The following is a 26,860-nucleotide window of genomic DNA, read 5'->3' as shown; positions in this document are numbered from 1 at the left end:
GAAGGAGAACGGTCACAAAAGGGAAGAAGAAAGGAAGGATTCACGTAGAATAAAGAGAAGGCTAAGTAATTGGAGAATACAGCCTGAGGGAGAAGAGAATGGTAAAGGTATGATTGGGATTTCATAAATAATCAAATTCCGATTCACTTAATAGTTACATCATTAGGGTTCCAAATGAAAATCAGCAATATCACGTATTTTCTAAATCAAGATAAAATAGTTAAGTTTGAGTTAGGTGACAACCTTACAAACTAACGTAATTAAAATTCAAGTCATATAGAGTGATATGTTTTAATCTAACCTAAACTCACTCATAAGAAAAGTGTGAAAATAATTAATATTTCTTAGAAAAAACTTCAAAAGTATATTCGTTTGATGTAAAAAATTAAATGCTTTATATTAATTTTCCTCCTTTCGAGTTCAAATACTTCTAGATAACATTTTTATTTGTCATAAATTTTGATTCTAAAGGGTTTCAAACTACAAATATTGCACTATTTTTTTATCTTATCTTCTCTCTCTTATCAAAAGCTATCCGGTGCTACCCTGACCTAACTTAACCTAACACTTCCCAATGTTCAAAATAAATAAGTAGTCTGACCCAACACAACCCACCCACTGGAAAAAAAAGGAGTTAATAAAGCAAATCACTAGAAATGGGAAAGGGATGGACGGCTCACAATAATGAAATCTTCCAAAGGCTTTCACGTCAGATAAAAGTCTTCTCCTTAGACTCAAGACTCCCACACACGACCTGCAGAGACCTGCAGAGGTGAGCGCTTCTGCGTCTTTCAAGCCTCAAGTGCCTTCACTCATCGCTCGCAATTCAAATCCGGGGAAAAGTCGAAATTATTTTTGATTTTCCATGAACATAAAACCACGCACAACTTTCCCTCTTCGAGTTGTTATCTGTAAGAATTGAAGAGAGAGAGAGAGAGAGAGAGAGAGAGAGAGAGAGAGAGAGAGAGAGAGAGAGAGAGAGAGAGAGAGAGAGAGAGAGAGAGAGAGAGAGAGAGAGAGAGAGAGAGAGAGAGAGAGAGAGAGAGAGAGAGAGAGAGAGAGAGAGAGAGAGAGAGAGAGAGAGAGAGAGAGAGAGAGAGAGAGAGAGAGAGAGAGAGAGAGAGAGAGAGAGAGAGAGAGAGAGAGACGCTGGTGAGAAGTATTTAACTTAAAACTTAGATGACGTAACTTTAAGATTGAAAATTCTTCCACGTAACTCAAACATGCACGTGGCACTCCTGGTTCCCGTGAGCGACTCCACCACAACCAACACCACTACCATTATTATCACCACCACCTTCATGTGTCCCACTATTGTCACCACTACCACTAACACCAGCATCATTATCACCTCAAATAACATCGAAACCACAACTATTTCTATACTTATCACCCCCGCTTCTGTTTCTTCTATGTAATACTGTCACCACCACCAATTCCACCACCATCACTATTGCCATGATCACCACTTCCACAAACTAAGGAACACTATGTAAGTAACCCTCGTATGTTATCAAGAATGTAATTACTCTTGAGACTCCCTAATTAACCTGTCTTTAATCTACAAGTATTACCTATACTATTGTTTCCTCTACGTGCATGTTATTTTCTTTTTTTCTTTTTATTCCTACTCTGCGTCTAATGTTCACCACCACCATCACCACCACCATCACTACTATTACCAATACTGCTACTACTGTTATTACTGGTACTGCTACTATACTACTACTACTAGCACTACTATTACTGCTGCTACTACTACTACTACTACTACTACTAATAATAATAATAATAATAATAATAATAATAATAATAATAATAATGATAATAATAATAATAATGATAATAATAATAATAATAATATTGTTACTGCAACATTAGTGTATTATGATTATCGTGGAAAAAAATGTGAAGTGAAAGAGAGAAGAGAAGCAGTAGGAGTGACAAGGAAATATATTAATTCAATGTTTAAATAATATAAGTGAAAAGTAAATGATGATATTAACACCAGAGAACACACAAACAAAAAGGCAAATGTAAAAAGAAACAGGATGAATAAATCAGTAAATAAATGAATAAACAAATGAATATCAAATAACGCAGTAAAAACCCGACCAATACTTTCTTTAAAAGTCGCAAATGCTACAATACTAAATACTGAAAGTGTGTGTGTGTGTGTGTGTGTGTGTGTGTGTGTGTGTGTGTGTGTGTGTGTGTGTGTGTGTGTGTGTGTGTGTGTGTGTGTGTGTGTGTGTGAGCGCGCGCGAGTGTGTGCGTGCGTGAGTGCATGCGCAGACGAGACCTCAAATTTAATGTTTTTGTGAACTATTCCTAGAGAAGAAAAATGGAAGAGTAGAATTCCAGCTCTCTCTCTCTCTCTCTCTCTCTCTCTCTCTCTCTCTCATCGTATCGTAGATAGCTGTCTGCATTTTAAGTGCCAGACAATGGGACCGCCACTTCTCTAAGGCGAAAAAAACAACACTCGTCTCCCTCTGTATTGTTCCTTCGGCTCGGGATGAGGAGCTCTGTAAAATCGTTCCTTGGTTAAAAAGACTTTTTTTTTTACCCTACCATGGTACCGTACTTCCCCAGACACATACTAGTACCTTTCAAATTTGGAGCTTAAAGATAAGACAGTGTATCTTTCATGTTATCTATATTTGCCTGGCTACCGCTATGATGATCGTGGTGTAATAACTTAAAAATTGACAGAGTACTTTTCATGATATTTGCATTTCGTGCCTGCTGCAGTGGTGATCGTGGCGTTAGTGACCTGTACTGCTTTATTGTTTTTCTTTTTCTATGTAAGAGGAGAAAACTGGCCAAGGGCAACAGAAACAATTAAAAGAAGTCCCATTTAGTTGCCAGTTCCTGTGCAGATCCAAGAGAGCTAACTAAAAGAAAGGGATAAATGTCTTGAAACCTTCCTCTTAATTAAATGAGTTCAGGTCATAGAAAGATGGAAGCACAGAAATAGAGTGTTTTGTTCGTTATGAAAAGACAGAGGATACACGGTTCGAGAACTAAACAAAATAAGTGTTTCAATTGTGTTTTGGTATTGTGTGTTAATTTGTTGCTTATAGGAACAAAAAGGGAATAAAAAAGGTAAAAAGAAATAGCAATGTAAGTTTTCTTTTCCCACCATTGAGCTAGGGTAATGTTATTATTAGGAGTGACTAGAGCTTTATAATTTAGTTACAGAAAACCAGAGGAGACAAAGGTCAAGAATCTAAAAAGAGAGGTGGGTCCGTCCTACAAGTGAGATTATGTTATTAGTTACAACATATCGTATCGTGAACTAGTTCCTTTGTGTTGGTTATAAAAAAGAGGGATGATACAAGAGTCAAGAACCTAAGAATGCAGAGTTGGTTCCAAAATTAAACTTAAATCATGTTACGGGAACGGAACCATTAGAGTTATTGTTCACTTGTTGGTTATAAAAAGCTAGGAACAGTATACAAAAATAGACAGGAGCTACTGGTATGTACCTAAGACTGGAGTTAGCAGAAGAGGAATATTCCATTGCACGGTAATTGCGTGTATCTTGATTACAGAAAGTCAAAGGGTAGACAGTCCAGGTTTCCAACAACAGAGACGTCTTCCTGCTATGTAGTTTACTATAAGAATGGAATGATCAGAACACGAACATTAGGTTGTGCGGCAATTGCTTCTGTAATGGTTACTGTAAGCCAGACAACACAAGAATCAAGCAATCAAAAACATAAATGTTTCCATGATTTGCTTGTAAACCAGTCCCGCCATTGCAGGACTGGTTTACATATATATATATATATATATATATATATATATATATATATATATATATATATATATATATATATATATATATATATATATATATATATATATATATATATATATATATATATATATATATATATATATATATATATATATATATATATATATATATATATATAGTTTCATTTTTATATTTTGTATTTTTTTCTGGTTCTTTCATGTTGCGTAAACGTGCATTTTCTTCAGCGACAAATTATTATTATTATTATTATTATTATTATTATTATTATTATTATTATTATTATTATTATTATTATTATTATTATCATTATTATTATCATCATCATCATCATTATTGTTATTATTATAACCATTACAATTAAGATACAATAACATATCTCCTATTGATTTTTTCCCATTAAGAACAGCAAGGATAACTTCTGCCTATAATCATAGCCACGCACAACAATAAGAGCTTTCCTTGGTTCGAGGTTCCCCCTCATAAACCGTCCTCTGATGTTCCTTTGACCTCACTGATGGCCTCCCAGGGACAAAGCTTCTACGTCCTCTATCAATATGGTTTTCGTCTCTCGAGGGTCACAACGGGGAAAAAAAAACAATGAAAAAAAAAAGAAGATCCGTTGGCGTTAATGAAAACCAAAGTGGCTTCCATCAGAAGAAAAATCACCCCGAAGCCCTTAGGAGACGGGAAGGGAAATTTAATTATGTCGGGCAGCATTGTCCAGATCACGAGGCTCAGGGACTTAAAAAGTATACCGTCCTGGCGTGTGTGTAGTGAATTAATGGGGGGAGTTTTGTACGCTAGCAATTGTCACCAGGTGGCAGCACCAGACATGTCCCTTCCTCAAACATAAAACCATTATCAAGTATGCCTTCAGAGTCATTCTGTTATACATAAAGATGCAATGGGCATACGTTACTACACAATTTCGTCTACACAATAATCCAAGTAAAATGGAACTGTATTAGTGAAAGTTGATTCCTACAGAACTGGCATTTAGATTTATTTGGTCATTTCCAGTTTCTTAAAAAAGTACACCACTAATCGGAAGTGTATTAATGTAGACGACAGTAAACATGAGGGCAACATGTCTGAGCCACTTTAAAGTCCAAATTACAAAGATCAACCTCTTACTATATAGAAAAAAACAACTTTAATTGAAAATAACCAACTCAAGTGTCCTGGCGAGATTAATACCGTTTGTCTAATCCAAACAAACACCTGCGTGGCTAGCCTCAATTGATTTTAACAAATACATTGTTGGTTGTTGGACAACCAATTAAATTCCTGCTGCAGTGCCCATACCACTACGACATGAACACTGGATTACAGTAGCTAGACACTACAACACCTGTAGTTCTCTCCCGTTACTCAAATGCTACAAAACGTTGATCCTAAGCGTTTATGCGAACAGTATCCATGGGATCTGATTGATGTACATCCTACAGAACAGTATTACAAGCTAATAATTCACAACTACGCCCTCAATGTTTTCACGTTTATTTGTAATCTTTTGCTAAATATTTAATTCAAAAAAATTTCTCAGGTTTGTACAAGAATTAATGCTTTATCTGGCTAATCACCAAAAGAGTCGAGAAAATATTATCTATGCTGACAGGATTTTGTATTATTCCGTGCGAAGACGAAAGCAATGACGTTTTCACACTCCGACTTCTCCAAACACCCAACAAAACCCAGGCGCTAGATACGAGTTTATAATGCTGTTGTGAACCTCCAAGCTATAGTACATGTGTTGTGGTTTGTTGCACGAGCGAGGACATCGGCACCTGTTGTTCGTGTAGTGTGGATTTGATACACGTAGTGGTGACTGACATGCCAAGAGGGGTTTAATCACTGCATTACTTAAATTTCAATCTGCTTCTCAGTAACATCTCACCCAAGATTATTCCACACGTGATAATTCATCTACAAAAATGCAGAAATGGGAGTAAGATTTCAGGTCTCTCTCTCTCTCTCTCTCTCTCTCTCTCTCTCTCTCTCTCTCTCTCTCTCTCTCTCTCTCTCTCCATTAATAGCAACTGGAACTCACTCACTGCACACTCTACCTCATGACTCACAAAAGCCAAATAATGATCCTTCCCTTAACTGGCGCAGGAACAGGTGACATTTTTCCCTGCCCACCTGCGGAACCCTCGGCCAGGTCACACGCGTAAATAATATACACACTCACAATTGAGGGGGTGAGTCTCCCGCACTCCAGCCTCACCCTCCACTGTTCGCCTGCTTGCCTGACTGACCGTGTTGTTTACTGACCCCGATCCCTCGCCATGAACGGCCTGTTTATTAGTCAGGCAGTCAATTAATCAGTCCGCTAGTAACTATCTCTCTCTCTCTCTCTCTCTCTCTCTCTCTCTCTCTCTCTCTCTCTCTCTCTCTCTCTCTCTCTCTCTCTCTCTCTCTCTCTCTCTCTCTCTCTCTCTCTCTCTCTCTCTCTCTCTCTCTCTTGTGTGCCACTAACTTTGGATGAAATGAAAAATTATCCACAAAGTTTAGTTCATATCAATTCTACAATATGAAACTACATCACCGAACTGTTTTTAGTCATGTTGACATTAATATACACTCTCTCTCTCTCTCTCTCTCTCTCTCTCTCTCTCTCTGAATACCGGCAATAAGCAATGTACGGTTCTCTGACTGAAGGAGGCCGATCAGCGTGACAAGCCGCGACAGTCCTCAACAACAATGGCACAGACGGCTGGCCTCTGCAGTCCATTCAAGGCCCTGATAACGCTACACCTCAAGTCCCCGCGCCGCACCTAATGTCTATTCATTGTGCAAATTACCTGAAGCCGTTCAATCGAATACCGGCCCCTCTCCCCACTATTTGTGTCCTCCAGCTCCTCTAATTTGCATGAGGTGCGTTCTCCAGTCAGTCGCCATTACTCTGTCGCGTCTCAGTTCTGTTCCTTTACGTCCGTCAATTACTGTGGTGTTTTGTTTCGTTTTTCTCAGTCCTTCTCCATTGCCTAGTTACACATCAACTCTCTACTTCCCACTATGTCACCGGCTTCATTTTACGCAATGTCACTTTAGGACGGAGCGTGTTTTTATTTATTCGTTTTCTTCTCTCTCTCTCTCTCTCTCTCTCTCTCTCTCTCTCTCTCTCTCTCTCTCTCTCTCTCTCTCTCTCTCTCTCTCTCTCTCTCTCTCTCTCTCTCTCTCTCTCTCTCTCATCGTCTCTATTTATCTATGATTTTTCAGTTTTTCTTTCTCAAGATAATATAGCACCAGTTTTCAACGTTACATAACGAAATGTAGGTGAAGGAAATACCTCACATAAAATTTATCGCCATCACTTTATGGTTTCTAATATGAATAAAACATAAAAGGCAGTTGCAAGAAGCCATTAGGCCAACATGTGGCTGTTCCGTTATGAAATCAATACCTATTAGAAAATTAATATAATCTCCAATCAGTGTTCCTTATTGATTCAGCAGTACAAACCAAACAAATAATAAATAAATAAGCAAATAAAAAATGTATGTCACACTATAACACAGCATTTGTCTCTCGCCTGGACACCTGCCACCACTCCCTCCCCTCCTCGTTGTGGAAATACACCAACACCGATGTTTTCTCCTTTTTTTTATGCATTTTTTGCTGCAACTTTACTCCATTCTCGCACGTTCCAAATGCAACTTTTGAGCAAATAAAAAACATGCCTCATCCTTATTTCGCAAAATGTTTATGGGCACTGAACAGAAATAACATTACAATTTTATGTCTCGTGTGTTCAGTGTGCAGGAGTGTATCAGTAATTCAAAACAACTTATCAAATACCCTCCCTTCTTTACTCATCTCGCACATTATTCATAAATTACCTGAACACTCTCCTTCACTGAGGAGACGCTGAGGACAAGTGTACCTTACGTCTGTCAGCGTCATCTGTTTAGTATCATTGATGTAGGTACATATGTATTTGTTTTAATCTAATACAGTAACCTCCTTCATTACAGATAGTCCATCAACACCTTCACTAATATTGCCATCACAACAACAACAACAACAACAATATCAACATCAACAAAAACAAAAGGTAAAAGTAAGAAAAAAGAAAACCTTTATCACAATCATCACCACCACTATCACCACCACCACCAACAACAACATTAATCATTTCACATTTTCACAGCACCGTCATCACCACCGTCACATCGCCACCCTCACAGGCACGCCATGATAATCTATAATAACTCCATGATAATGTGTAAATATAGTCACGTATTGGGAACAGTCATAGGGTGCCTTACAAGCAATGGTTAACAGCAGCAACAACACCAGAGAGAATAATTGAAATAACAATGGTAATAATAAAAACAACAATAATAACAATAACAACAACGTTAACCATATCATTAACAATAACATTAACAATAATAATTACATCTGCAACAGCAACACATAATCAGCCGTGATGCTCGTAAATAATGAGTGTCGATGTGTGTGTGTGTGTGTGTGTGTGTGTGTGTGTGTGTGTGTGTGTGTGTGTGTGTGTGTGTGTGTGTGTGTGTGTGTGTGTGTGTGTGTGTGTGTGTGTGTGTGTGTGTGTGTGTATCATAAAACATTATAGTAGACTTCAAGCACATAGACATGCACTCTTCTACACTTAACTATACGTACTCTAACAAATCATAAAAAAAAAGAGAGAGACAAACAGAATAACATATGAGACAGGTGTAAATTATGAGTTGCTACCGTGTATTGTTTGCAAAGTATTATCAGTGGCTGTCGTGGCGATGTTGTGTGCATATGGGGACAGGGGCGCGCTATGAATGTCACCAGTGCCATGCCTGCGAATTGGTTTGCCGTAAAGCGTGCGAGTGACGCCAGCGAGCTGCAATCAATACCACCACCACCAACACCAATCCCGCGCCCCGCCGTGCCCACTCTGCCCCTCAGCTTCCCGCGGCTCGCTACACCGTCCTCTCCCACCATCTCCATTTCCCTTCCCAACCTGACCGTCACGCAGTTAGTGATTTATCAATTTACCGTAATCAATTTTACTTTGCAATATCTATATTAATAACTTTACCAATTAAAAATGATGGATCGCATTTTTCCCTACACATAAACGTAGTATTTGCCAAGCGCGGTATATTTTCCTCTGCATCCTTGTGAAAAAGGGGGAAGAAGGGGAAGGGAGGGACCTCCTGTGTAGTCCCAGCGGTGGAAAAAAATGATTTAAACTTTTAAAAGTTAATAGTTCATGCTGGTTAAACGCTGCTTTACGAAACTGCAGCTCATGAGTGTTTAGTTTTGAATGAAAATTCCTCCGCAGGTTAACGAATGAGGCAGGGGTGGAGTGGTAACGGGCTGGATGTTTCAAAATTGTGTTTCTGCTATTTTCTTGTTCTCTCTCTCTCTCTCTCTCTCTCTCTCTCTCTCTCTCTCTCTCTCTCTCTCTCTCTCTCTCTCTCTCTCTCTCTCTCTCTCTCTGATATACAACTCTCTCTCCGCCACCACAGACAAGCACCGAGCCAAGCCTGGGGATCAGCTTCTTAGTCTTATAGCTAATGCCAACAAAGCTGCGGCAGGAAAGGTGGACATGAAGCTCTTAGCTGGCGGACTGTAGAATGAGCCGCAAAATAAATTTCAAATTTCTAAATTATCGTTTTTCCAGTTTTACATCCGGATCTCATTCCAAGAATCGAATTAATAAATTTCAAATTCGAACTCTCTCTCTGATTCTCTCTCTCTCTCTCTCTCTCTCTTGCTCTGGGATAGGAGTTGATTAAGTGCCATCTTGGTTCGTTTCTCGAGTTTCGCGAGTTGAGGAATGCTAATTCAAACGTGATGTCTTAATCTTTGGTGAAACTGTGAAACTTAAATCAAGCACGATATTGCCCGAAACGTGACGGCTCCTACTGAGTCATGGCTAAGATACATCTAGGGGAGTTACGAGTCTATGGAGCTACCAGTGGGAGGGTGACCATCAATTGTATGAGTATACCTCAGGACGGAAATGGTTTGATTAATAAGTTCAATTAGCAAGACGCTGCATTGTTTCTTTCCAATTAACGTGTCACTGCTGTGGTCAATTAACTGTAAAAAAGGTTTGTATCAACAAGAAGGAAAAGGTTAATTTCGTCTTTCTTTTTAACATATCATTGTTGGTGCCCAAATTTGTACTTTCCATTAGCATACAATGAATGTGGAACCTTTTCCTGACCTTCATCTCATTTCTGGCAAGACATACCACATGGTCATTATCAATAAGTTATTAAAAATTTCTTTTCATGCAATATTTACACAAGAAGAATAAAAATACATAATATTGCAGCAGCAAGGATCTCGAGGTCTGATGGAGGCGCTTTTAGTCAGCCGGGAACTTTCGTCAAGAGAGGAAGCAACATTTTTACCGAGTTCTCAAAAATATTTTTCGCCACATGCAGATAAACGTATTAAGTGAAGAGCAAAAAGCGCAAAGAGTGAGAGTGAGGCAGCGGCTCTGCATCACGAGCACTCACTACAGTAATGTTATTAAAGACGAGTAACGGAATTCACATATATTTCTCAATTTGCTTCGCAATTTCAGATTCTATCCCTAACTAACACTTTCCTTACTAGTTTGTTTATTCCAAAAGCAAGGAAACTAAATACGACGAACAGGCGTTCCATGAAATGATCACTAATTGTGGAGGAAGAGTGGCGGTGTGGTTTTGAGGATATTACAATATTAAATGGATTTTAAATTAAATACTGAAGAATTATTCCAAGAAATCACATAACAATCACAAAAGGTAATTTTATGAAATTAAAATTATGAAGATGCAATCCTGTGGGCCTTTTTTTTCATTTTTTGTTGCCCTCCCCTCTTGCATAAAAAAAATTAAATAAGTAAGAATAAAACGTTTTATAATAATTGGTTACTGGAATAAACTACTGGCATCACTGTTAACACGAAACCTTTAAATAGTTTCATGTCCGGATCAGATAAGTATTTCAAAGAAACAGAATTGTAGTTATAAGTCATCAATCTAACCTTCAATTGTACTTCTTTTGAGTTATGGCAAAACATCAGCAACATTTTTTCTATTTTTTCCTTCAAAGTTTCCATATATCCATTTCTTACTAAGTGCATACATAATGATTTCTCATGACTGTTTTTTTGCCAACACGTCTGAGGTGGATGGGGAAAGGGCCTTATTCTGCATCTAGCCTGTTCTTCCACACGTAGTTCACTAGTAATACAAAACAGACAGATACGCCCGTTAGAAACCAAGAGGTGTTTTGTTATCTGTTTTACTCGTGTAATCTCATGTAGCAAAGTCCTGCTCACAAGTCTTGTAATCTCATCTAAATGTTATGTCTGCATTCCACCGGTCCTAGACCTTAAATCTGAGCAAAAACAGTCTTTTCATTTCATTATGCAAAACTAAAAAATTAAAACATCCTACATTTCGGTCATAGCGTGGTTTGTTATGGTATGTTGCTTTTTGTATTGTTTATGTGGCTTGTGACCGTGCAGCTTAAAGACTATTTACAGACTAAGTCCTACTCGTATAACACAGCTCACGAAATTAATAACATGTGGACACCAAATCCTGTTACACTCGCATGGAACGAACGATATTTAAGTCTACGAGAGCGTTTTTCAGTGTACCTAAGCTACACTCTGCAAAATTAAATAATAGAACAGTTAACGTAAAGATACCAGTATCAATAAATGTTTATGAAAGTTGGGCAATGTATCGCACGAAATATAGTCCCTGCATGCAACAAAGAGAAGAGGAACCGTAATAAAAAGGGGAGAGAGAGAGAGAGAGAGAGAGAGAGAGAGAGAGAGAGAGAGAGAGAGAGAGAGAGAGAGAGAGAGAGAGAGAGAGAGAGAGAGAGAGAGAGAGAGAGAGAGAACGTTGGGAACTTTTATTGGTTTCTTCTGACTTTATGTAATATCCTTTAATAAGCTGTATCTTTAATCATTCTCTTTTGTTATTCTAATAGAGTCAATCATTTCACTGCTATTTGGTACACCTTTCCTTAATTGCTAGCCACTCTGAGAGCCCTTACATTGTTCAACAGCCATCTCCTAACATTGTATTGCCTAGAAATTGAAAAATCTTTTTTTAATCTATCACCCTATTTCCTGTAGATGCTTATATAGATTCCATAAACTGCTTTTAAAGTTAAAATTCATTGTATATCGTTGTAAAATGGTTAAATGGAGCAACATCCTTCCTCAACAATCACAAAACCTGCACAGCATAATAATCTATATGAGGTCTGATAGCTGTCCAGCTCCTCCTCCTCCTCTTCCTGCCTTTGTTGCAGCTTTTCGTCATAACTTCATGATTTATTTGGCCCGTATCCTGTAGTCCGTTGGACTTTCACAAGAACTATTTCTTCACGCGACAGACACGATTACAATATAATCATCATGATAGCTCCTCTTATCAATAACATAGAATTATTGTTCAACTGCACTTGTGTTCACAACTCTAGGGGCAGTCACAGCCTACCCTCTAAAGACAACTCTCCTTCTTCACACAAAACAACATGAACTTACCACACACACATACCCTTCACTTGAAACTCAAAATTCAAAATGGTGACTCTAAATTCAGCCTCGGAGTCCCCTTCTGGAGAGGGGACCAGAAATGTCCCCAGATCGGATTGCTCTCTCGGTAGCGACACCTCCCTCAACTTTTTCTCCATTAACTTCGCGAACTTAGATCTAATTTTCAGTCTGCAGAACACCACCTCTCCTCTACTAAACTTTATCTTCTTTTCCTCACCGAAACACAGCTGTCTGAGGTAACTGACAGTAACCCCTTTTCTGTTCCCTCCCTTTTTCTCTATCCTCATTTTCGCCCCAAAGCTGGATGTTACGTCCTTCTTGCTGGAAGTTTACCTACATTCAGCCTGTTCCTAAAAAGGGTGACCGTTCTAATCTCTCTAGCTACCGTCCTATAGCTTTAATCTCTTGCTTGCCTAAAGTTTTTTAATCTATCCACAATAGAAAGATTCTTAAACACCTGTCACTTTATAATCTCCTATCTGATCGCCAGTATGGCTTCCGTCAAGGTCGCTTTACTGGTGATCTGGCTTTCCTTACTGAGTCTTCGTCATCCTCTTTTAGAGATTTCGGTGAAACTTTTGCTGTTGCGTTAGACATATCAAAAACTTTTGATAGAGTCTGGCACAAAGCTTTGATTTCAAAACTGCCCTCCTACGGTTTCTATCCTTCTCTCTGCAACTTTATCTCAAGTTTCCTTTCCGACCGTTCTATTGCAGTAGTGGTAGACGGCTACTGCTCTTCTCCTAAATCTATTAACAGTGGTGTTCCTCTGGGTTTTGTTCTATCACCCACTCTCTTTCTTTTATTCATTAATGACCTTCTTAACCAAACTTCTTGCCCTATCCACTCCTACGCTGATGATCCCACCTTACATCTTTCCACATCCTTTCAAAGACGACCAACCCTTCAGGAAGTCAACAGATCAAGCAGAGACACCACAAAACGCCAGACTTCTGATCTTTCTAAGATTTCCGATTGGGGCAGAGAAAACTTACTAGTTTTCAATGCCTCCAAAATTCTATTTCTCTATATATCAACTTGACACAACCCCGTAGACAACTATCCCCTCTTCTTCAATGACACTCAACTGTTTCCCTCTTCCACACTGAATATCCTTGGTCTGTCCTTTACTCCTAACCTTAACTAGAAACTTCACATCTTATTTCTTGTTAAAACAGCTTCTATGAAGTTAGGCGTTCTGAGGCGTCTCCGCCAGTTTTTCTCGCCCCTCCAACTGCTAACTCTGTACAAGGGCCTTATCCTTCCTTGCATGGAGTACTCTTCGCATGTTTTGGAGGAGTTCCACTCATACAGCTTTATTAGATAGGGTGTAATCTAAAGCTTTTCGTCTCATCAACTCCCCTCCTCTGACTGACTGTCTTCAGTCTCTTTCTCACCGTCGTAATGTTGCATCTCTTTCTATATTTTATCGCTATTTTCATGATAACTCCTCTACTGATCTTGCTAAGTGCATACCTCCGCACCTCCTGCGGACTCGCTGTACAAGGCTTTCTTCTTCCTCCCATCCCTATTATGTCCAACCCCCTAAACTCTGGAACTTCATACCTGCTTCTGTATTTCCATCTTCCTACGACTTAACTTCTTTTAAGAGAAAGGTGTCAAGACATTTGTCTCTGGCTTTTGGATGACTCTTTCGGACCTTTTGGGAAACCTGCAGTCCCAGTGGGACTTTTTTCTAACATTTTGTTGGCCTTGGCAGCCTTCCCTTTCGCACAAAAAAAAAAAAAAAGACATTTTTAAGTGTATACTACTCGTACATGTGACCATTGAGCTGGTGCCCTGTCTGAGTCCAGGATACATTAGCAATGCGCTACTACGCAATAAAATTTCATAATCTGCATTAGAATCATAAAAGCATTCTTGAAAACAAAAACAATAATGTACAATGAATATAATTTCACGAAGTCTTAAGTAAAGTGTCGAAACGTTATAAATAGAGACATCACCAAGATTTTTTTTTTTTTTTTCATGTTTGTGAACATGGACTTTTATCCCATAGAACCCTTCCCATTCTGTTCCTGTTCACTGTAGCTCAAGTAAGCAGTAGAAACGTTTAACTTAATGCCTCTCCATTCTGTTCCTCACGCCTGCCAGCCTCTTCCCCTTTATTCTCCTGGCCTTAACTCTCGCCGGGTGAACCAGACCTGCCGCTGAAGGCGTGGGGACACAAAGGGACGCCGCTGCCTGCCCAATAAACACTCGAGCATCTGAACTTCCCCAGTGGGTGTGGTGGGGGGACTCAAGGATCCTTGCCCTAAATGGAACCCAACCACCCACAGGAACTCAAGGACAAGTGTCGACAAAGGACAGGCGGCCGCTGAGGCACTTAAATTAGCAGAAAACTACTGCATTTTGTTTTTGTCTATTAATGTCTGCGAGGAAGCAGCAATCAAATCTCTCTCTCTCTCTCTCTCTCTCTCTCTCTCTCTCTCTCTCTCTCTCTCTCTCTCACACACACACACACACACACACACACACACACACACACACACACACACACACACACACACACACACACACACACACACACACACACACACACACACACTTATGCAGCCTCGTTTCCACACACTACCTAGGAAGGATGACTAAAAATGCACATCCTATGCACCGTTTTTTTTATTGATACCAAATCTTTATTAATCTTTTCACGACGATATACAACATATCACGACACTAAAAAGTCTGAAACATCTACATACAAAAAAGAACAGGAGGTAAAGAATAAGTTTCGCAATTTCCAGCCAACACAATGTTCGCAAGTGACTACAGAACAAGAAAAAAGTGTCTGAGAATCGTTAGTAAATAAGAAGAGACGTTAAATGCCAGTAAATTGGTTAAGGAACAACCATTGCATGTTATCAAACTCTTTCTTGCTCACGATGCCAATTTGTACAAGTGCACGTTATCTTGAAATATATCACTCGTCTTGACTGATATTCAAAGCTGGAGGTTGCGTTCATGTGCACAGTGATAAGTAATGTTTGATACTGATGATGAGCTACACCCAGATGAGAAACTAGAACAATAATAAAGGAATCGTTACGTAAAGAGCAGCGTCATTTTTGAGCGACAGATAATTACAAAGCAAGGTGTTCTATTTCTGGTTTCTTGTTCTTTTTCTTTTATTTATATACTAAACGTACCCTTCTTGTTTTTCTCTCTCACGTGTTCCTTTTCATTATTACTTTTCTTTTCTTTTCTTGTCCTTCATCTATTTTTTTTATCCTCCTCCTCCCTTTATCCCTTCCTTATCCTTCTCTCCTATTTCTTTTTATAACTTTTTTGTCTTCATTCTTCACCCTCTCTTCCTCTTAATCCCGCTTCTCTTTTCCTTTTCTTACAGGTATTGGGATTCTTCCATTTCATCATTCTCTCTCTCTCTCTCTCTCTCTCTCTCTCTCTCTCTCTCTCTCTCTCTCTCTCTCTCTCTCTCTCTGCCAGTCAGTCACTACTAAAGACTTGCAATATCCTTTCGTGTGTGTGTGTGTGTGTGTGTGTGTGTGTGTGTGTGTGTGTGTGTGTGTGTGTGTGTGTGTGTGTGTGTGTGTGTGTGTGTGTGTGTGTGTGTGTGTGTGTGTGTGTGTGTGTGTGTGTGTGTGTGTGTGTGTGTGTGTGTGTAATTCACTGTTTGTTTGATCTGCTGCAGTCTCTGACGAGACAGCCAGACGTTACCCTACGGAGCGAGCTCAGAGCTCATTATTTCCGATCTTGGGATAGGCCTGAGACCAGGCACACACCACACACCGGGACAACAAGGTCACAACTCCTCGATTTACATCCCGTACCTACTCACTGCTAGGTGAACAGGGGCTACACGTGAAAGGAGACACACCCAAATATCTCCACCCGGCCGGGGAATCGAACCCCGGTCCTCTGGCTTGTGAAGCCAGCGCTCTAACCACTGAGCTACCGGGCCGAGCCTTTTTATAACGTGTGTGTGTGTGTGTGTGTGTGTGTGTGTGTGTGTGTGTGTGTGTGTGTGTGTGTGTGTGTGTGTGTGTGTGTGTGTGTGCAAATAGAAACAAAATTCACAGATAAAGAAACATTAACCCTGGTAACCCAAAATATTAAACAGATGAATGATATCGGACCGAGAAATGGCCGGCCGATATCTATCTTAGTACGTAAAAAACTGCAGAAATACGCTTATTAACGATAAGTTTTGCCACTAGATAACAAATAAGCAATCATGAGCTGGATGATGATAAACAGGAAGAAAAGATGGATATCTTAAAGTAAGATTATTTCACGGTCGTTTCCTGGACACGATGCAGTTCCGGCCAGCGAATTACATTGTGCACCAGGATTTGATGGAAATGGTGGAAAGTGTAGGAATTAATGAAGGCTTTTAGAAATACTATACTCTTGCTCCTGTCATTAATTTCATCCTGAAGAAAATCTTAAAAGGAATATCACAACCTCTTTTAATCTCATGTATTTCTTGTCTTCATCCTCTTCGCCTTGTAACTTAACATGAAGAGGAACCATTAAGTATAATACCAAAAAAAAAAAAATAATAATAATAATAATAAAATAAATTGGAATTTTATTTCATCTTTTCTAGCTCTGAAAAGCTGAAAACAGCCCTGTGACACGGCTCTTCCTTGTCATTATTATAATGTTCCTTTCCCCAATACATGCTTTTACATTGCGCACCTATTCGCCTCTCTCCTCTACTCCCGATACTAACTCCAACCTGCTGTACTTTAAATGAAGAAACAAAATGCCTTTCCTTATACCCAAGCTACAGTACTTGACGGCACTAGCTACACTGTTCAGCTGCCTGGCTCATAGAGACGTGGCAGGGCAAGGCTCTAAGGGTCAGCGGTCCGAAGATCAGGTCTGGCTCAAGGAGATTCTGGATCCCGAGAAATATGATTACAACACTGCCAGCAATCCGTTCGAGGACTTGCCAGTGGAGGATGAGCCACGCACTTTGGTATGCGCGGAGAAGGCCAGTTCTTCTGAGAAGATACAAGCCTCTTTCTCTCACAACACCACGCTGCCTGCCTCCACCGCCACGCTGGTGGTGGCCCTGGATTTGATCCCTAATACAGACAAGCTAGGCAGGAACAAGACCTACCCGCTGACCCTGTGCAGCCCTGAGGTGTGTCGCCTCAACAAGGGGGACCTGGTGCAGCTGATCGTGCATGGGAAGCGTGTGAGCCTCTTAGTGCGCCTTGGTTCACAAAAAATCCGAAGGGTGGTGGGCACTGTCAGTCCGCACCGCGCCACGCGGGTGTTCTTCGCGGTGATGCAGCACAAGGTGGTGTTCCGGAAGGAAAACGGTAAGACCCGCCAGGTTCCTCTGCAGCCTCCCGAGACGACGCGACGCTTCCCTTACCGTACTGTGTTCTGCGGCCTGGAGTTCACGAAGGTAAGCTTCCGCGGGCTCATCACAAACGCGATGATTAACTATAACCAGGTGCTCTTTACGGAGTGGCAAACACAAGACATTCTCCATCCCCCAGTCAAGTTGGGCACCTACTCTCGTCAGAACGAATACGAGTTGTCTCACGCGGCGGTGAGCTGCCCGGGTCGGCACATCAACCACTTGGTGTTTGAGCTGCAGAATCTCAAGCCGAGTTTCCAGCGCAGAAAGATATGGCGCTCCTTTACGTGCCGTACGAGACGCGGCACCAACAGACAGAGGGTCAGGGTTGGGGCGTCACTTTCACCAGAAAGAATATCTATTTTTGCTATGACATCCTTTACCGTGAGGGATGTGATGGTTTCCAGCCGCCCTTGGCGCTGCTTGGGAATCTTCACAACGTGACAATATCGGTGGTGCACGGTTTACTGACAATGAAAATCATAGCTTCTGGCCGCGTGACAAGGAAAGTGTCGCTGCGCCAGTATGCTAAGCCGCTCCCCTGCTCCAACAAAATATACCTGGGCAGCCTGCCAGACTACTTGCCGTGCAAAATAAGACGTGGTTACGAGCCATTCGAGGGCCGCATAGGGCACATCAAAATCAACAAGGACATTGAGATTAACCCTAAAACTTACGTGGAGCGGAACCCGAGTCGCATCTCAGAGAACGTAGTAATGTACACGCTACCCGCCATGTCGGTGCGAGGTGGCCCTGCGCAATATATTGAGCGACCTATCCATAAGGGGAGTAACACGTACGCCGCGTGCCCGATGGGCGTAAAGGGGGACTGGTACGACCTGTCAGGTCGCATAGTGACGCGAGGCAAAGAAATCATCAAAATAAAATTCACCAAAGGAGAACGCTACATTGAGCGCGTGTACGGTTGCGCAACACGCCACCCCAAGCTGGGTTACCGTGTGCACACCGTCACAGCTATTTACTACAAGACGCGTGCAGCTTATGAGGCGGGAGAAGGGAGGCTGCTGGAAATAGAGAGCTTCGTGAGCTTCCAGTTAGACTTTGCTATTACATGGACAGTGATCCTGGTCGGGGTGGCCTACGCCATATTCCTCCACACTGCCGTGTCGTGGACGCGCGCTCCTCGCCATCAAAGACGAGGGGAACGCCGCGCCTCCGTAATCAGCTTTTTGAAGATTTACAACCAAGAGTACGCGTGGCACCGAGCCCACCTGAAGCGGCGGAACATGTACGCCTTCGTGTATCAGATCCTATGCTATGCATCAGAGGATTCTGGCGCGACTCACCTCCGAGGACCGTAAGATGAAGGGGGAATCTTTCAAGCGGCGACGGGAAAAGGTGGACTTGGAAAAGCTGCTCGAGGAGGGCCCATTGTATGAGTCGCAAAAAACGCAAACCAAGGGAAAGGAGCAGTCCAACAGGTACCTCCCCACACTACCCTCGCCGCTACTCGCTTACCCTAAAAATTACTGCCGCATTGCCGAGCAGCTCATGGTGAAGAAAGAGGCACGGCAGCGCCCAACACCGCAAGCCAAGGCCCCCACACCCAGCACGCTGTCCCCGGGATATTACGAGTGACCCAGGAGTGAACGCGCTCACGTGTTGAGCGCCAAAGCCAATTACATTGGATACCCGAGTCAGCATTGAGGTGGCAAAACTTTTCTTCCTCAACACCCCATTCCTCTTTGTTTATTTTATCTACCTTTTTATGACATCCAGGCAAGTGTTTATTTAACTGCAACCCAACATCTTAATCATTCATTATTGTACTGACCTACTTCATTACTGCATGTTCTACTTTATGGCTTTAGTTAACATTTAATTATATTTTATACGTAAGTTCTTTCATTAACCTTATTGGTGTTCAGGGAAATTTTCTTGTTTCAAATTAAAGATTTTTTTTATTTATCCTTCATAAAAATATTTTCATATTATACTTGTATAATTTACAGGAACTTAGAGAGGAATATAAAAAAAAAGTACACGTAATGAAAACACACGGAGAGAGATCAAATAACTCAACAGGAGGAGAATCTTGGGAGATATATTCATTAGAAAAAGGAAAGACAAAAACAACAGTCATCATCATTCCACATCACACACCAGTGATGACAAAACCAACGAACAAATCCTCACTCAGCGATCACCTGATCCTCACTCCCTTAGGGGAGGAGGCCCCTTGTCGCCCAGACCACTACGGGATTGAGGTGAAGATTCTAACTTGTATTCAATCAATCCTCCTCCTCCTCCTGCTCCTCGTTGTCTCTCTCTCTCTCTCTCTCTCTCTCTCTCTCTCTCTCTCTCTCTCTCTCTCTCTCTCTCTCTCTCTCTCTCTCTCTCTCTCTCTCTCTCTCTCTCTCTCTCTCTCTCTCTCTCTCTCTCTCTCTCTCTCTCTCTCTCTCTCTCTCTCTCTCTCTCTCTCTCTCTCTCTCTCTCTCTTCTGCTGTCACTTTTTTTTTTTTTTTTTTTTTTTTACTGTCACTCCCATATAGGGGATGACCAGGCCCAAAGAACCTCCATTAGTCTCTGTCCAGAGCCTCTCAACTCCTCTGTCGTGGCCTCATCCTTTTCTTCATTTCTACCTTCCTGTCGTCTCCAAGTGTATTTTCTCTCTCATTTCTTATCTTCTTTTCCGTGTTATGTCTTCACGTCTAGAGTCAAAAGATTATGTACTTTGTTCATTCTCCCCGCTGTTCTCTGTTAAATATCCTAGAAAAGTACTTTCCTCCTTCCCCGTTGCTTCCGTTCTATACTGTGGTCTTATTTCATAAGTACTTCCACTTTTTCCCTTCATCTTATTTCACGAGGTTACTTTCTTTTCCCTTCAATAACTTACAAAGCACTTTCTTTTTCCTACCGTTGGCCCCTCATCTCATTTCACAGGACAATTTTACTTTTATTTTCCTTTCAGTACTCTGTTCATAAATCACTTTCCTTACAAAACTTTCCTTTCCTTTTCCTTTCCTTCTGTATTGTGTCCATCCATGACATATCCTTCCAAGTGCACTTCTTGTCCCTTCCCCTTCTGTTGTACACCCTCTATCCCATCTCCAAACGAAGCACTTTCCTTTCCCATCCTCATCTCGCAAAGGGCTCTTATCCTCCCCACAAGTCTCCCCTAGCCTCGCCTGTCGTCGCCACTCCACAGGCCTACAGATCCCAAAAGTAATTAGGGGCAGTCAGGAGTGGGACTATGCCGATAACCACCGCCTATCCTCCTCTTCTCCACCCCTTATCCCTCGTGTTGCACCCTTGTTCATTTCCATAAATTAATTAGATATGCATGGCCTGGGTATTTGGTGGGAGGAGGTCAGCGATGATGGATGAGGTAATTAGTTACGATTAGGTGTCAAATATGTAGTAGATGGTAAGTTTTGAATCTGTTACCAGTGTGTGTGTGTGTGTGTGTGTGTGTGTGTGTGTGTGTGTGTGTGTGTGTGTGTGTGTGTGTGTGTGTGTGTGTGTGTGTGTGTGTGTGTGTGTGTGTGTGTGTGTGTGTGTGTGTGTGTGTGTGTGTGTGTTGCTACTATAGGACCCATATTCTGAAACACTTTCGCTCTGCCGCTATTTTCTAAAAGCTCGATTTGAAGCTACACAGTTATTTATTAATGGTGCTTATGCAGTTCTAGTAACAGTGATTTCCACATCGGTAACAGGAAAAATACTTCTGAGAATACAATTAATCATCTGTCCCCTTTGAAAATACTTATGGTGTGACAGTAAATTGTCTCTTTATACGAGCCTCTCTCTCTCTCTCTCTCTCTCTCTCTCTCTCTCTCTCTCTCTCTCTCTCTCTCTCGCCTCCACACACTTAAGTCTTTCTTAATTTGGTGCTAAAGATCTTCCCGAATCAAGCGGAAATCAGTCCTGAGCTCCATGCGCTCCTCTGTGCAGCTCCTGACGCATCACTTCACTATTCCATTTGTAAAATTCAATCGCTAATTCCGGAATTTCCCGTCGTCCTTTTCATTTTGAGTGCCTTCATTGTCTTTTAATTTCTCTTCACATTAGGGGCTTTTCCATGTAAATTGGCAATTAATCTGATTTGCTTCATTTCCTCGAAATTTTTAAAGTTTCATTAAGTTCTCAAAAGCTCGGAGCCACTGAGTTGTCTCTCGCAGATTTCTTGCATAAACCACCATACCTTACTTTCTTTTCCTCAGGCATCTAATGGTATAATCTGGTAACGTGTTTGAATATTAGATAATTTAGGTGTGCCTTTGGAAACATTAGTGTTGACTGTGGAGCAGAAAATACGACTGATCTTTCATGCACAAACCAATGGCCTGAAACCGTAGGACATTAAACTTTAAAAGATAGGCAACCAGGTCAATAGCACTCGAGAGAGAGAGAGGAAGCTAATAATCCAGTGCGCTCAACCAATTCCAAAGTACAAATCGTAACCCTGAAGTATCGAGAAAGATTTCTCTTTATGGTTCCAGTGACAGATTAACAGGAGAAACACATTTAAATACTAGAACACTTTAATTTCCAATGCGAAGTAGAGTATATAAGAAAGGCAACGGCTACAAACAAGTTAACAAATAATAGAGAAAAAAAAGTGGACATGGATACGAAAAATCATGGGCAGAATCTATACCAAACAGACAATAATACATTAAGAACAACTGATAGGCAACCAAAGATTCAAAACAAGGCAGGCGAAACTAAAGTAACGGAGGGCCGGCCAAGGAGACGTAAAAGAAAGAGAACATGGAAAAAAACATTTCATCTGCTATGGTTACTTAATAGATGAGCACTGATGAATTTTAAAGAAGATTATATGAAGCCTTTGTCTTGCAGTCTATTCAGAGGATGGTAATAATGAGGCTTAGGCAGTAATAACATCTGATCACAACACATTCGCAGCTACGGAACTGCTAAGTTAATTATGGATAACCGTATTTGAAACAAATGGGTTTCTGTCCATTGTTACCAGCGTGTGTAATTGAGAGAGAGCCTTCAGTATTAGAGTTACATTTGGAATGATGTACTTTGCGGTATGTATATATAATATGTGCAACTAGCTTTGTGGTGCATTTACAACGTTATAGATACTGCCACCTGGTGAAATGGTACGGAACTCTATCGCATCTGTTTTTTTTTTTTTTTTTTTTCATGTTCATTTCTTATGGATAATGTTTAGAAATTATTCTATACCGAGTATGTAGTATCTACTGCCTTCTACCTGACGTTCCACACTTCATCATCTCTTTTCTGATATTATTTTTGTAGACCATGTTTATAAGACCAAAAAATCTCTATTACGAGCTTCTATTCTTGTGGATTATAATATTAAGTAAAAATAATTTACATCGAATCTCCACAAGTACTTTCAATTCTGCCCCCCTCCCACGCCATACTTACTCGGTCCGTGTAATCTCCCTGAAAGCCTTCCTACCAATCCATTAGTCATACTCAAGTGGCATAAGAGTGAAGAGAGTTAATTAACGCCTCCAATGAGTAACCCTGAAAAAAAGGGAGTCGTACCAACCATCACTCGTGTTTAATAACAACACTGAAATACTTCCCTCTCATTCCACAGTCAATCAATACAGTCAATCTCCCTAATTTAGAACAACACGTATGCAGTGGCGTGAAACACTAAAATACCTATCCTCTCTCGCTCCTCAACCTATCAGTAGACTACTTAACATCTTTAGTTTAGTATAGGACGTGTTTAGCAACGAACAACGCGAAGATAGATCCCTCTCGCTTCAAAGTCTATCAAAATCGTTTATATATGCAGTTTCGTACAGCTCGTGCCTTATTAAAGAAAAATAATATGATGGATGCCTCTCTTTCCCAGTCTATCAAAATAGTTTATATCTCCAGTTTAATGCAGCAGATACCTTCAATTGTAATTCTTTAGATTGGTATCACAAATTTGTTCTTTTTTCTATTATGTAACTAGAAAAAAATAAATACATACAATTATAAGGCAAATCATGTTAGGTAATAAATTCAGCTGTGGCTCTTCTAGTTGGTATCACATAATCGCTTGTTTCTCTCTCACGTGCAACCTGTGAAAAAGAACAAAGGTGTACAACAATAGATATCTATCCCTTTTTTTGGTTAACTCTCTCGGATCTGCAAGGGGACTGGCAACTAAGTAAGTCTTTTTTTTATGTTTTATGTTGCCCTTAGCCAGCTTTCCCCGATTACATAAAGAAAAGATCAAATCATGTTTATTTCTATACCTAAGAAAGGAAATGAAAAATATCAAGCCAGCTTTTACCACTTAATATCGCAGTATTCTTGTAATTTCCACTTCTTGTATCTTAGTAACTATTCCTTCATTTATCTTCCCATCTACCTGCCTATTTGTCTGTCATTTTACGTATATATCAATTTAAACATTTAATTAACCAGACTGCAAACTAATTGATTAAATGACTAATTAACCATCTATCTACCTAGTTGTGTCTATCTAGTACTTCAAGAGCCTTTTTACACATACACAGGTGCAGTACATAGCGCGGTTAATAGGTATAAAAAAAATCCAGCGTTCCGTACTTCTACGCTAGGGGGTGTGGGCGGAGCTACGCTACGTCACAACTGACTGTCGCCTTGCGTGTGCCGTGTTGCGTATCTATTCAAGGCGCGCTCTGTACCACATGACTTTTTTGCAATTGCCACGCACGGTACTTTCCGCGCTCAATACTTCCGCGCACAGTACTTACACCTGTGTACTTTGCTCTCTTTCAATCTTCTTGTTTATCTTTTTACTTATGTATTTTTTTTTGTCTCTTCTTTTGTATTTTCCACTTTTTTTCTTTTTTTAATTAATCTTTTTTTTGTGCTTCTTAGCCAACCTCCATCGCAAAATAGAATAATATATATATATATATATATATATATATATATATATATATATATATATATATATATATATATATATATATATATATATATATATATATATATATATATATATATATATATATATATATATATATATATATATATCTATTCTTTACAAAATAAACGATTCCAAGCTCTCCAGAAAAAAATAAGCATTCAATAAAAACCGTTTTATCATACGCACTAAAAAGAAATGAAAAAAAAAAAAAAAAACATGGTATACTTCAGCATATATCGTAAGGAAAAGCATTACTCGGCTCTTATGGAACCTTTCAACCTTCGTGAAGTCTTTCCTAAAATGAGCGTCCCGCACCATAGGCTTTTCCATTATCGGCTCCATCAATATCTGCTTTGAGTCTATAGAGTGGATGCGGCTCCTGGTGGTGAGTTCCTTGGGTGCCCGCCATAACCTTTGGTCTTTGCTCTTGTCGCGTGAAGGCAATGCTGAAATGTAGGAGCTACATATTTTCTTATTTTTCTTGTTTTTGATATTACTATTGATTCGTCGCTGCGTAAAAGATCCAAATCGCGTTTCAAATAATCACAACCCATACCTTAAACTCATTATTTTCTCTTTAGGATGATTTTCGAAGGTTACAGGCATGATCAGCCGGATTCCAGGCAACGTTAAGAAGAAGCTTTTACTTTCCAGTTTCATGGTATATAATCCTTAAACTATCACAAAAAAAAAAAATTCAAAACCTGGAATCCAAAAACGTTTTTTTCCTACTTTCATGGTATAAATTATATATTCCCTCTTAAACTATCATCAGATACACGAAAACCCTTCAAAACTCAGAAGATTTCCACTGCAGCTTCTTGAAAATACTCGAGATCGGAAACCCATGTACGTGCTACAATCCTTCCTAGGCACCTTTACTGTCACATAAAGAGGAGAACGTCATATTATTACGGAGACATCACTTCAGAAGGCTAATGGAGAAAATTCCTTTCCCTTCAGCTTGGAATAAGTACTCCCGATCAGGTGCAAAGGACTTTAGGAACATAGAGACACACATTATAATCCTATCTACGTATTTTGACAACGATAGAAACATGAAGTCATCATAATATCACTGAGGCATCGCTATGGACCGTTAAGGGGTGGAAAATTTAAAGAATCGTTGAAAAAAGGAATGAAAAACAAATTCCCCTTTCTGAGACCCCTCTGCATCTGCCTCTCGCACTCCCACCAGCTTGTTATTTCTAATTTTCTCGCACTTATTTCTGCCAATTACTCCAGGAATATGGCTCGACCTTTTCACAGTGTAAACACGTTCTAGCTATAATATGTGACCTATCTCTCTCTCTCTCTCTCTCTCTCTCTCTCTCTCTCTCTCTCTCTCTCTCTCTCTCTCTCTCTCTCTCTCTCTCTCTCTCTCTCTCTCTCTCTCTCTCTCCTCTCTCTCTAAGTTACTGAACTCTGCCAGGCGCAAGTCTATCAGCTAAACTAACTACAACTAACGAGACAAGAAGAGCTGTTTGCCTAAGATGTGTCCGAGGGAGATACAGTGACAGGTATTGAAACGCAGTGTATACAACATATGAATCTCCAGAATGCTGAAGGGGTCTAATCATCTCGGTCATCCTTTTGTGATTCAGTCCGCCACACTGATTCGAATTCTGTTGACTCAAGCTGTCTTCAAGAATCGCATTGTAAGTTTAAGAAAGAATGGATTAGCAGAATGTGATAGAATGTTTGTGTGTGTGTGTGTGTGTGTGTGTGTGTGTGTGTGTGTGTGTGTGTGTGTGTGTGTGTGTGTGTGTGTGTGTGTGTGTGTGTGTGTGTGTGTGTGTGTGTGAGAGAGAGAGAGAGAGAGAGAGAGAGAGAGAGAGAGAGAGAGAGAGAGAGAGAGAGAGAGAGAGAGAGAGAGAGAGAGAGAGAGAGAGAGAGAGAGAGAGAGAGAGAGAGAGAGAGAGAGAGAGAGAGAGAGAGAGAGAGAGAGAGAGAGAGAGAGAGCACTTTGGCCAATCAAAACAATAAAGGTTCTATAATCCAATCAACAAGTTTCCCGACCAACAAAAGATAAACACTCGACGCACGAATAAAGAGAATACAGAAAACGTTGCGATAGGAACAACTGAAGGATAACACGAGCTAGCTGTTCATATTCTTTCCTTGTCTGTCCTGTCTTTCCACACCACCATCCGCCCTTTCTTCAATAAATGTACGTGTTTCTTTACCTTTAGATTTGGCATCTTAATTCTAGCGCTTTTAAACACGTGAATTCATCAACTTATCGCTTTTATTACCTCGATTAGATAAGGTAGTACATAATATCCAGCCTTGTAAGAG

Source organism: Portunus trituberculatus, chromosome 17 (assembly GCF_017591435.1).
Source record: "Portunus trituberculatus isolate SZX2019 chromosome 17, ASM1759143v1, whole genome shotgun sequence".
In the NCBI taxonomy this organism is placed as follows: domain Eukaryota; kingdom Metazoa; phylum Arthropoda; class Malacostraca; order Decapoda; family Portunidae; genus Portunus; species Portunus trituberculatus.
The sequence above is the reverse complement of the archived record's forward strand: the minus strand, read 5'-3'. Positions refer to the sequence as shown.